The sequence below is a fragment of the Octopus sinensis genome, linkage group LG7, assembly GCF_006345805.1.
Source record: "Octopus sinensis linkage group LG7, ASM634580v1, whole genome shotgun sequence".
NCBI classification, from domain to species: Eukaryota; Metazoa; Mollusca; class Cephalopoda; order Octopoda; family Octopodidae; genus Octopus; species Octopus sinensis.
Genome location: NC_043003.1, coordinates 990,806 through 1,003,490, shown reverse-complemented (window position 1 = coordinate 1,003,490; position 12,685 = coordinate 990,806).

The following is a 12,685-nucleotide window of genomic DNA, read 5'->3' as shown; positions in this document are numbered from 1 at the left end:
ATGTCACAGTGTCAGGTACAGGCACTGTGCAGTGTCAGCAACAGGTAGTGTTTGTTGGCATTAGCAACAGGTGCTGCCTGGTTTTGGCAACAAGTCTTCCTGGCGTTCGCAACAGGCCTGCCCAGTGCTAACAACAGGTCTGCCCCAGCATTGGCAACAGGTGATGCCCTGCACTAGCAGCAGGTACCTGTTGGCGCTAGCGACAGGCACTTCCTGGCATTAGCTGCAGGCAGTGCCCCACGTTAGCAGCAAGAGCTGCTTGTCATTAGCAACAGACACTGCCCTGCATTAGCAACAGGCACTGCTTGGCATTGACAGCAGGCACTATTCAGCATTAATAACAAGCACTGCTGGGTGTTAGCAACAGGCACTGTGCAGTATCTGCAACAGGCAGTGTGCAACATTTGCAACAGAAATGTACAATATTAGCAACAGGCACAATGAGGTGTTAGCAACAGAATACAAACTCTCAACTTATCTTATACTCTAATAAATTTGAATATGAGAAGGGGAAGGGGTGTTCGTGATTATTTTATCATCAAGTCTATAACTGGTATCTATTTTATCAACTGTGAAGGGCTGAAACGCACAGTAAGCCCTCAATGAAATGCAAACTTTAAAATAGTAAAGTAGATTGATCTATTTTAACTCCAGTTTCTTTGTTACAACAATGAACAACATGCAGCAATAAAAACAATACTTAGCGTCCAGTCAGGGTGTACCAGGACACCAGTCATTTCTAAAACTAAAGGATAAGGTGGCTGAGCATAGGGATATTGCAAAGGGTCAGGCAGTAATTTTTCTCGAGAAGGATCTTTTAGCATCTGAATAAAGAAAATAAATTCTTTTTAAAAATCATTAAAAATAATTATAAAAATAAAAGGAAGTAGATTTTCTATTTTAGAGGTGAGGACTTGTTACTGGAAAAAAAAGTTGAACCTGGCTGTTTTAAGAATCATTATTTTGGAAGTAAATGATAATAATAATTCTCATTAAGACAGAAGTAATAGACCAAGTGGAAGACTGAACAACATTTAAGAGAAATCAGACCAGCATGGAAAAAGGGATATTAGATGATGATGATGATGATGATGATGCTGCTGTAATTGAAGCTATTCTCAGCCAAGAACCACATGATTAACCAAACTTAACATAAAAGTAGTTTTCAGTATATTAAAAGATCAAGAGTTTATCATTTTCACATTCTAACATTGTCCTTCATCCTCATCATCATTTAATGCCTGCCTTCTATGCTGGCATAGGTCACGATGGTTTGACAGAGAACCAACAAGTTGCAGGGCTGCGTCAGGCTCCAATGTCATCTTTGGTAGGGTTCCTATGGCTTGGTGTCCTTCCTAATGCTTTTTTTCATGCCGCCAACATTAGTGAGGTTGCCATGTTACTTGCAAGACAGAAAAAGAACAAGAAAAAAGGAATTTTGACTTCAGTGGATCATCTGGCTGGTGTTGTTTAGCCCCAGGTGTGTCCTAACTGAAGAAACAAACTTTTGATCAAAGCCATTCCAGTTATGATGATCCTAGCATAGTGTATCAAGAACTACATTATCCAATGTTCTTCCAAGAATTGGTTGCTTTTTCAAGGAAGCCACGTAGAGGTTTCCTTGTTGACAAATAAACCACTGTTTCTCAAGTATGATCAGGTTTTTATGCCACTAGGGATGTGTATTGCTGAGCTAAATACTTTCATAACTGACTGCAACATCAAACAGTGAAGTAGACATTGTCAGTCGGACATACTCGGACGAGTCTTCTTGATTCTTTCTTAATACCCTATCATCATCATCATCATCATTTAACATCTGTTTTTCCTTGCTGGCATGGCTCAGACAGAATTCTTTGAGGCAGATTTTCTACAGCTGGCTGCCCTCCCTGTCACCAACCTTCACATATTCTTTCATGACTAAACATGCTTTCATGGAGGATTGGAAATAAACAACATTTCTTCTAAGTCAGTCATTTGTGTTTACAACCATTATGCAATGTGAAGACAAAGGTACACACAAATACACAAATATAGATATACAAACACACACACAACAGCCTTCTTTCAGTTTTTATCTACCAAATCAACTTACAAGGCTTCGATTGGCCCAAGGCTACAGTAGAAGACATTTGCCCAAGGTGCCGCGCAGTGGGACTGAACCCTGAACCGTGTGGTTGGGAAGCAACTTTCCAAACCCCACAGTCATAGCTGCACCTATGAAAACACTATTCTAATCACAGACCATCAGCAGCAAAAATTAAACAGAAATATTTAATATTCAATTTTAAACAAACGTCTAAGATGTTGTCCCTCTCATCATGGTGTCACTCAGAGTCAAACAGATTATTCACTTGATGGCTGACACCAGCAGACGACACACCCTGCCAAACATACCCAGTAAAGGAGCCTTTACACAATTACTTGATTTGCTAGAAGTGGCAGCCAAATCCCCTTCAAATTTTACTGTGTTGTATTAAAAATAACAGCTCAATAAGAGCAGAGATGGACCTACATAACAACAACAACAACACCAGCCTATATTTAAAACCAGAGTCTAAATCTAATGGCAAACCAACCCATCAAGGTGATTAGGAACTGCAACTATGAAAATAGTTGGTACGCTGAGGGTTAAACAGTCACATCTGGCTCCCCATACCAGGTAGACCTAGCAACCGAACGCGGTCGATGCCTGACTGGCTCCCATGCTGGTGGCACATAAAAAGCACCAATCAAAAATTGCCGATGCCAGTGCCCCCTCTCTGGCTCGTGCTGGTGACATGTAAAAAGCACTATCTGAACATGATCGATGCCAGGCCCACTTGACTGGCTCCTGTGCCGGTGGCACGTAAAAAGCACCAACCAAACATGATCGATGCCAGGCCCACTTGACTGGCTCCTGTGCTGGTGGCACGTAAAAAGCACCCACTACACTCTCAGAGTGGTTGGTGTTAGGAAGGGCATCCAGCTGTAGAAACATTGCCAGATATAGATATATATATATATATATATATATATATATATATAAAAGACAGAAAAAGGCGTTCAGAATGCTAGATAGTTGCATATAAACAAATTCATATTTATTTACATATCACATATTATTTCTTCAAATCACATTTAATTAGATATTTAAGCGCTTTCAAGTACTTCTGTAGTTTCATCAGAAATGTCAGTTGACAGAGTTTTTCCTGTTTTTATATTATTGGTGAATGAAGTGGGGAGAGAGAGAGGGGGGAGGGAGAGAGAGAGAAAGAGAGAGAGAGAATTGCGGGTAATTATATTGTTCCCTTGCCACAGTTACTCCAATGACGATCTGATAGGTATGTATATATATATATATATATATATATATATATATAATAGAAATATTAAAATTACTAAGTCTCTATAAAAGAGATTACGGCAGCGTTTACTGGAAATTAATTGTTATCGCCATATTACAATGGCATTCTTATAGATATAAGAATAATCGCTGCTGCTGGTCAGCTCCATGAGGCCACCGCCTTAAGATCACTGGAGGGAAATCTCTCACAGACATGGCCAGAAGGTTCTAATGGATACAGATCGTGTATCAATAGCTATCTTAAGGCGGTGGCCTCATGGAGCTGACCAGCGGCAGCGATTAATCTTATATCTATAAGAATGCCATAGTAATATGGCGATAACAATTATATATATATGTGTGTGTGTGTGTGGTGTGTGTGTGTGTGTGTGTGTGTATGTATATATATATGTATATATATATATTTGTATATATATATGTGTGTGTGTATATATATGTATGTGTGTGTGTATATATTTGTATATATATATATATATATATATGAAAAAACAAGTCAAAAATAGAAAATGCTAAGATAATTTTATAGTGAATCTTTCAGTACCGGTTTCGGTCATTTTGAGACCTTTTCAACTGTAACGATTAAATAATTAAATTTAGAAAAATTAGAAGAAAAGTTTTTTAAAAGAATATTTCTATAGTAGTGTTCAGATATAAGTAGCATTCTGCCTTTCTCTGACTCCCTTGTTTGCACTTGTGTGTTCGAGGTCGTTTTGAGTTCTTGGTAGGGTAGGTGAAGAATAAGGAGGCTGATGTGGAAAGGGTGTGGGGAAATCTGGGAATGCCTTGATGGTCGTATTTTGAATGGTCAGTGGCTGACAGTAGTCGCAGTTCAATTCAGGAATTGTTTATGGAATTTGCGTAGGCGTTATACTGAAAGACATTAGTGACAAGGTTAAGGGGTGGAAGGTGGAGAAGTAGAAGAAGAAGAAGAAGATGACGATGTTGATGATGATGATGATGAAGAAGAAGAAGAAGAAGAAGAAGAAGAAGAAGGAGAAGGAGAAGATGATGGTGATGATGGTGGTGATGATGATGACGACGATGATGATGATAATGATGATGATGAAGAAGAAGAGGAAGAAGAAGAAGAAGAAAAAAAAACAGAGAAGGGAGAATATGAATGGGTGAAAGTATAGCTGTGATGGGGCTGATTAGTAATGGATTCTATGGAGTGTAATATTTGTGTGTGTATATATTTCTTTTATTCTAAAGTTGAGGTATATTAATTGTTTGTCGTAGACCCGTTAAGAAGTGGCTTGTATTTTGTAATAAAGAGATTTTCTTTACTTATTCGTTGTCTCGAGGTTGTATCGTCCCTAAATTGGTAGAGGAGGAAATCCTGAAGTTGGTTGTGTTTTTTTGTTGGTGCAAGTATCTATGTGTTGGCTAAAAGCTATTTTTCTGTTTTGGGGAATTTTTATCTGGGATCTGTGCAGGGCCATTCGTTTACGCAAACCATTTTTTTGTTTGGCCTATGTACTGCTCTTGACACCCGGAGCAGGTTAGTGAGTATATTAGGTTCCCGAAGCACATGTGAAGTTGCTTTTCACTGTAAACCGTTGTCCCTGTTTGAAGGAGAACTCTGATCCCTCAATTAGATAGTCGCATATCCCGCAATTGGGTCTTCCACATTTTTTACTGTCGGCTTCTGTGTTGAAGAGTGAATTCGGGCTTGTGTTAGGAGACTTTTCATGGATCTAGGCTGTCTTTTGCTTTTTATGATCGTGTGTGTTTGGAGGATTGTGTTCATTCTGTGGTCTTTTTTTTAGGAGGGGATGTTGTGGAGGATGGTGCCGAAGGCTTCGTTATTGAGAGGGTTGTGTGTGGAGATGTATGGTAAGGCTTTTGGTTGTAAGTTTTCTTTGATTTGGGATGTCTCAGTTCCTTGATGTTAAGTTGAAGGGCATATATATATATATATATATATATATATATATATATATATATATATATATATATTATTATTTTAAGCAGCAGAAACAAGAAAATTCACAAAATTTATATATATATATATATATATATATATATATATGTATATTATATTTTTTCTCTTGTAGTTTCAGCTCAGAGCTGCGCCCATGCTGATGCACCGCCGTTTTGCTACACGGTTATTGCGAAGAACCTCCTCTAATATGTGGCACATGGTGAAGAATGGAGTTTGATATAGCTACCCTAATTTCCACCTCTTGCCGTGAGGTAGGTTCATCTGGGACTCTCGACAGGAAGAGGTCCAGCTTTGATTTTAAAAACCCTATATCTTCTTTGTGCAAGTTCCTCAAACTCTTTGGGAGAATATCAAAAAGCTGTGAGCCCTTGAAACCCAGGTTGTTGCAGTAACTGGTCCTGGGGCATGATGGCATTGCTGGGATCTTTGGCACTATGCAGTGTCGTCCCGTTCTGGTATTGGTGTAGCTTTCAATACCAAAATTTGGCACAATTCCTTCCAGGATCTTCCAGATATATATTACTGCATACCTCTCCCGTCTTCTCTCCAGGGAGTAGAGTCTTAGTTGTTTCAACCTTTCCCAGTAGCTGAGCTGTTGCAAAGAGACGATCTTCTTTGTGAATCTTCTCTAGATTGCTTCAAAGTCCGCTGTTAATTTTACACTGGTGGGAGACCATAGCTGTGAGCAGTAATCCAGGCGGCTGAGGACGAATGTCCGCCAGAGAACCATCATGGTTTCCTTATCTCTGGTTCTGAATGTTCTTAGGATCCATCCAGCCAGTCGTCTGCACTTTGTCGCCATCCTGGTAATGTGCACTTGTGGTTGGTGTATATGGCAAAATGGTACCTTCTAGCATGTGACGGAAATGCTTAACGGCCAGGTATGCCGCTAATAATTCCCGACTGAATGTGCTGTATTTCGTTTCCGTGGGTTTTAACCGCTTGGAAAAGAAGGACAACGGTCGCCATATGCCGTCAACAAGCTGCTGTAGTACATTTCCAACTCTGGAGTCGGATGCATCAACGAGTAAAAACCATGGGGCGTCTGATTTTGGATAAACCAACATGGTAGCGTCAGATAACACTTTTTTCAGGGCTGCGAAAGAGGCGAGTTGATCTTCGTTCAGGGCAATTTCCGTATTTTTGCAAGTTCGCTGACGTAGCAAATTCACTAGGTCGAGAGATACCCTTAATTTGCGGAGATTTGTGGGTGGTGGAAAATCCAGGATGGCCTTGACTTTCTCAGGAAGGGGGGCAAATGCCATCCTTATCAACGACATGTCCGAGAAAATGAAGGGAAGCAACTCCGAACGAACACTTGCTGGGGTTGATTACGACACCGTATTTGCGGAGGCGTTCGAATAGCAGGTGAAGGTGTTGGTTATGTTCCTCGTCCGAGCAATTTGGCCACGAGTATGTCGTCTATGTAGGCATAGACGAAAGGCAGATCTTTAGTAACCATGTCGATAAACCTTTGGAATGTATGTGCCACGTTGCGTAAACCGAAAGGCACACGTAGGAATTCAAACATTCCGAAAGGTGTAGTAACTGTTGTCTTCGGAATGTCCGCAGGTTCCACTGGGATCTGGTTGTATGCTCGCACAAAGTCGATCTTGGAAAAGATGTGAGCTCCATGCAGCGAGCTAGAAAAATCCTGCAAATAGGGTCTGGATATGCATCACTGAGAGTACTTTCATTCAGTGATCGATAATCACCGCAAACCCGCCAATCTTAATAATTCTGATGCGCACTCTTCAACTATCTCTATTCTTCCTCTATTATTCTTTCTTTCTGTTTTTCTTCTCCTCCCCTTCACTGTTCTCTTTCTCTCCTTTCTCTCTCTCACTCTTCCTCCTTGACTCTCTCGTTGCTCACACGTGACCAGCGGCTATCTTCCTTTCTTCCCCTTGCCTCACAAGAGACAAGACATGCTTTTGCCTGTCTCCTGTCAAAGCTTGTTTCTCCAGCGTTCACCACTTCACCTTGTTATGGCTTAACAACCCTTACCGTTTGTTTTTACTGTTTTGTTCTGTTTTTGTTACCACTTTCACCCTCCACAAATCCCAAATTTTATTTGATTTGCGCGAACGACAGTTTTAACGAAGTCGCGTCTTGTCCCAACATTCAAAACGCGGAGTAGATAAAACAGGGGACAACTGACGAAGGGATTGTCCTTAACGTTGTCTGTCTCATTTCTCTATTTGATTATTTCGTTGTTCGAAAAAAAAGTTCGTTTTCCATGTTTTTGTTTTTTTATGTTCTCGTTTTTAATTTTGTTCACGTTTTTTTGACGTCCTGTACGCATATATGCATGTATATATACATATATATGTAGGTATGTAGATATATGTATGTATATATGCATATACATATATGTTATTTATGTTATTATTATTATTATTATTATTATTATTATTATTATTATTATTATTATTATTATTATTATTATTTTATGTTTGACTTTTGCTTTACATTTGTACAAGTTGTCTCCAAGTCTCACCCAGAGACCTCAAGAGACCACAAGTTGGAAATTCATGTTGGTGTTATACCTAGGGTGCCATATAATTGGTTTTGTACATAGTGTTGTTCAATACATGAGATTACATAGAAAGTATTTTGCGTTAGATATGGGCAGTTCCCATGAGCACTATCTTTTGAATTTCTGCCATTTTGAGGTTTCCTGGTATCTGAGACAGGTAGCAATCAGCCCCTTTTGCACCTATGACAACAGGTATTGCTTCAGTCTTCAGGTTCCACATTTTGCTAATTTCTATTTCAAGATCTTTATATTTGCTCAGTTTTTGGTAGGTCTTGACAGATACGTTTATATCGATTGGGACAGTCATATCAATGAGGAGGCATGATTTTCGTCTGAATTCTTTCAATATGATGTCTGGCCTATTTGCATCTATCTTTCTGTCAGTTTGAATGGGGAAGTTCCGGAGGAGTGAGATGTGATCATTTTCAAGCACTGGAAGTGGTTTGTGTCCCCACCAGTTTCTATCATGGGGCAAGCCCAGGTTTTTTTCAAATTAGCCAGTGAATATATTGTGCAGCTCTATCATGCCTGTTGGGATACTCTGTAGGCGCAAGAAGACTGCACTTGGAGACAACATGATCAATGGTTTCATTTTGTTGCTGACATACACGACATGTTGGGCTACTGCCGTTCTTTAGTATGTTGGCCTGGTAGTTCCTTGTAGATAGGCATTGATCTTGAGCTGCTATGATAAACCCTTCTGTTTCAGATTTTAAGCCAGAGGCCATTAGCCATTGATGGGTAAGGGTTTTGTCAACATCGGATTATTCGCTCTCTTTGGGTATTTGCCATTGAGAGGTTTTTCTTGCCATTTATCAGTCAAAATATCTAAGACAGAAGTTTTAGCACGGGTTTTCATGCGCTTAGCTTTTTCTGCGCTTGTTTCTCGTATATCTAATTCCAGAATTTGTTGTATTTGGAATTCACTTAGACATTCCTTTGCCTGTTTTGTTACTGAGTATGATGCTTTCTTGTATTCGTGTTTTGTGACAAGTTTTAACATCCAGCCCTCAGAGTTTTTCAGGTAGGTGTCTAGGCCAATTGTGGCAATCTTCATTGTTAATTCCAGTTTGTAAAAGTCCACGGCCTCCCTCTTTTCTTGGCTGATAAAGTCGATCTATATCTGCCTTTGGGTGGTGCATTCTATGCATTGTCAACAGTTTTTGTATTTTTCTGTCAAGATTACATATTTCAGTAATTGACCAGTTAACGATATTGAAACTGTAAGTCACGACTGGTATGGCTAAAGCATTGATCGCTTCGATCCTGTTTCTTGCATTGAGCTCTGTCTTGAGTATTGCTCTCACCCTGCGAAATCATTCTCTCTTGATCATTTCCCCCATCACTGAATGCTTGATTCCGTCCCCTTCAAGTACCCCTAGGTATTTGTAACTCTCTGACATTCTGCTGGTCAAGGTTAACGTTAGATGTTTCTGTCAGCTTTCCTTTGATAAAGGTAGCTTTTGCACATTTATCGACCCCAAATTGCATTCTGATGTCATCACTGAATTGTTTAACAATCGCTAGTAAGCCCTTGAGTTGTTGGTTATTTTTTGCAAAGAGCTTTAAATCATCCATGTAAATGAGATGATTTATATTTTTATCAAACATTTTATAGCCATACTGTGTGTGCATCATTGAAAAATTTTGAGAAAGGTATCAAGGCTAAACAAAAGAGCAGTGGTGATAGTGAGTCACCCAGCCACATGAAATTTTTACATCTCCTGCATTTTGAGATTCATTGTCACTGTTCAAAGTCAGTGTGGTTCTCCATGATCTTATAATTATTATTATTAATGTTATTATTATTTTTTTTTTCTTCTTTCAAATTTGCTTCCATTTCTTGCCGAGCGTCTTCCCGACTCCTAGGGCAAAGAAACTCATAGTATACATTGGTAGACCATTAAACCAAACTCAATAGTTCGTTCATTTAAAAAAAATTTTTTTTTAAGTTAATTTAAAATACATGAGCAGCAACAGTTCTCACATCAACAATGCTCTTCTCAATACGTGTGATGTACCAGTTAAGACAATCTTTTGCACTTCTTGCAGGGATGGTAAGCCAGGGATCATTCTCATATAATTTTCGGTTCCCTTCTTGATCATTCCTAGTGCTCCTACGATCACTGGTATTGTAACCGCCTTGAGATGCCACATTTTCTCAATTTCAATGAGCAGGTCTTTATATTTTCTGAGCTTGTCTATTATTATTATTATTATTATTATTATTATTATTATTATTATTATTATTATTATTATTATTATTATATAAAAATAAAAAACGACAAAAGAAAAAAACACTCATCAGGCGCATCAAAAGACTCAATGAAAAAACCAACCAATTAAAATACTCCCACATACAACATCCACATTCAACAATAATGAAAAGGCTAGAGCTGGAAAAACTTCATCTGCAGACCAACATGAAAACCTCCATTGAAAATCAAAGAGCTGTGGAGGAACAGTGGGTAATCAAAAATATCAAACAGAAACCAAAAGTGTTCTATTCTTATGCAAATAAGCATAGAACCACTGTCTCACCCACTGGGCCATTGATTGATAATAACGGCATTCCCCAACACGATGCTAACGAAATGGCAGAAATACTGCAGAAACAATACTGCTCTGTCTGTAGTGTTCCCACTGATATTGACGTAAGAGAAACGAACGAAGTTGTCTCCCAACATAAAATCTCGGACATAACCTTCACTGCCTCTGACATCATAGCAGCAATAAATGAGGTCAAATACTACTCTGCTGTAGGCCCTGATAGATTCCCCGCTAGTCTCCTGAAGGAAAGTAGACACCAACTTGCAGTCCCTCTGACCAACCTCTGGAGAAATTCGTTAGACGCAGGTTATATACCGAAACAGCTTCTATCCCAGTCTGTCATCCCAGTTTTCAAACAGGGAAACAGATCCCTTGCAGTCAACTATCGCCCAATCTCACTCACCTCCCACATCATTAAAGTGTTTGAAAGAGTGATGAGATCAAGGATAGCTGACTTCCTGGAGACCCACAAACTCCTAAATGCAAATCAGCATGGCTTTCGCTGTGGCAGGGACTGTCTAACACAGCTCTTACACCACATTGAAGATATACTTAAAGTCTTGGGAACAGGTTCGAACTCTGATGTCATATCTTGACTTCAGTAAAGCATTCAACAGGGTTGACCATGATATCTTACTCTTAAAATTGGCAAATGTTGGAATCCGTGGAAAAGTTCTACACTGGATTAAGTATTTCCTGGCGAATAGAACACAACATGTTGTAGTTGATGGAGTCCACTCAAGCCCAGCAGGTGTCCCCCAGGGGACTGTCTTGGGCCCGCTCCTCTTTATAATTTACATAAATGACCTTTCCAGTGTCGTAAATCACTGCAAAGTGAAAATATTTGCTGATGACACTAAGCTCCAGAAAATCACCAATGAAGAAGAAGACCGAACTCAATTCCAGTTCTGATCTCTATGCTGTGAGTCAAAGGGCAGACAAAAACAAAATGCAGCTGAACGAGGGAAAATTTGAGCCGATGCATTTTGGAAGAAAGTCTATACTGAAACAGCCATACTCTCTTCCTTCTGGGGAACCGCTCACGGCATCTAATAATATCAGAGACCTGGGCATAATTGTTGATGACAATCTTAGTAGAAGTGCCCTCATCAACAATAAGGTCGATATAGCTCGTAGGATGAGTTCCTGGATCTTAAGAACTTTCCGGTCCAGAGAACAAGGTGTTATCATTCAACTTTTCTCCTTTGTACGACCATACCTCGAATACTGCTGTCCACTGTGGTCTCCCCATACAAGACAAAACATCTCAAGGATTGAATCACCCCAGAGGGCACTCACTAAACGAATTGAAGGCATGACTGATCTCGATTGCTGGGACCGCTTTAAAACCTTGAAACTCTACTCTCTCCAGCGCCACCGCTAGTGGTACATCATTTGTACGATGTGGAGAATATACTGCCAACTTTGCCCAAACGACCTTAACATTAGTTTCAAGGTTCATCCAAGGCTGGAACCACGGGCCATACGCCCCCTGTTCAATTCAGGATCACCACATATAGGTACACTGCGACATAATTTCTTTTCCTCAACAGGCCCTGCCCTGTTTAACATCGTCCCAAGACTGGTCAAAGAGGAAAAGGATTCCATCACCTTTAAACGGAGTTTGGATAGATTTCTTCAAGGAATACCGGATAAGCCACCCATAATTGGATGCAACTCACCCAACAAAAACTCACTACTTCTTTGGACCTTAAACAAAACTTGACTTAAACAGGATTTAGATAATCCTATCAGGTGGTGCTATTAAGTTAGACATGGCCTGGACCAATCTTTGGTCGAAACATATCTAAGTTTTTATACATTGCTTGCCAACTAATGTTGGTATATTTACACCCCCAAAAGGGCGGCGAGCTGGCAGAAACGTTAGCACGCCGGGCAAAATGCGTAACCGTATTTCGTCTGCCGTTACGTTCTGAGTTCAAATTCCGCCGAGATTGACTTTGCCTTTCGTCCTTTCGGGGTCGATAAATTAAGTACCAGTTACGCACTGGGGTCGATGTAATCGACTTAATCCGTTTGTCTGTCCTTGTTTGTCTCCTCTATGTTTGGTCCCTTGTGGGTAGTAAAGAAATATATATTTACATCCCCATAAATTATCAGCTTCACAAAAGAGACCAAGAGAATGAGTAATTGGGTTCGATGCTACTCGATTCCTTTATGCGAAGCCTACAAGATTTAGTGTGTGTGTGTTACATGGTGTTGATTCAGTAATTATCGACCAACTTTAATTATACTCAATGTTAAACTCTTTGAGGTGTTTAATGTATGATGCTAATGTCGTGGA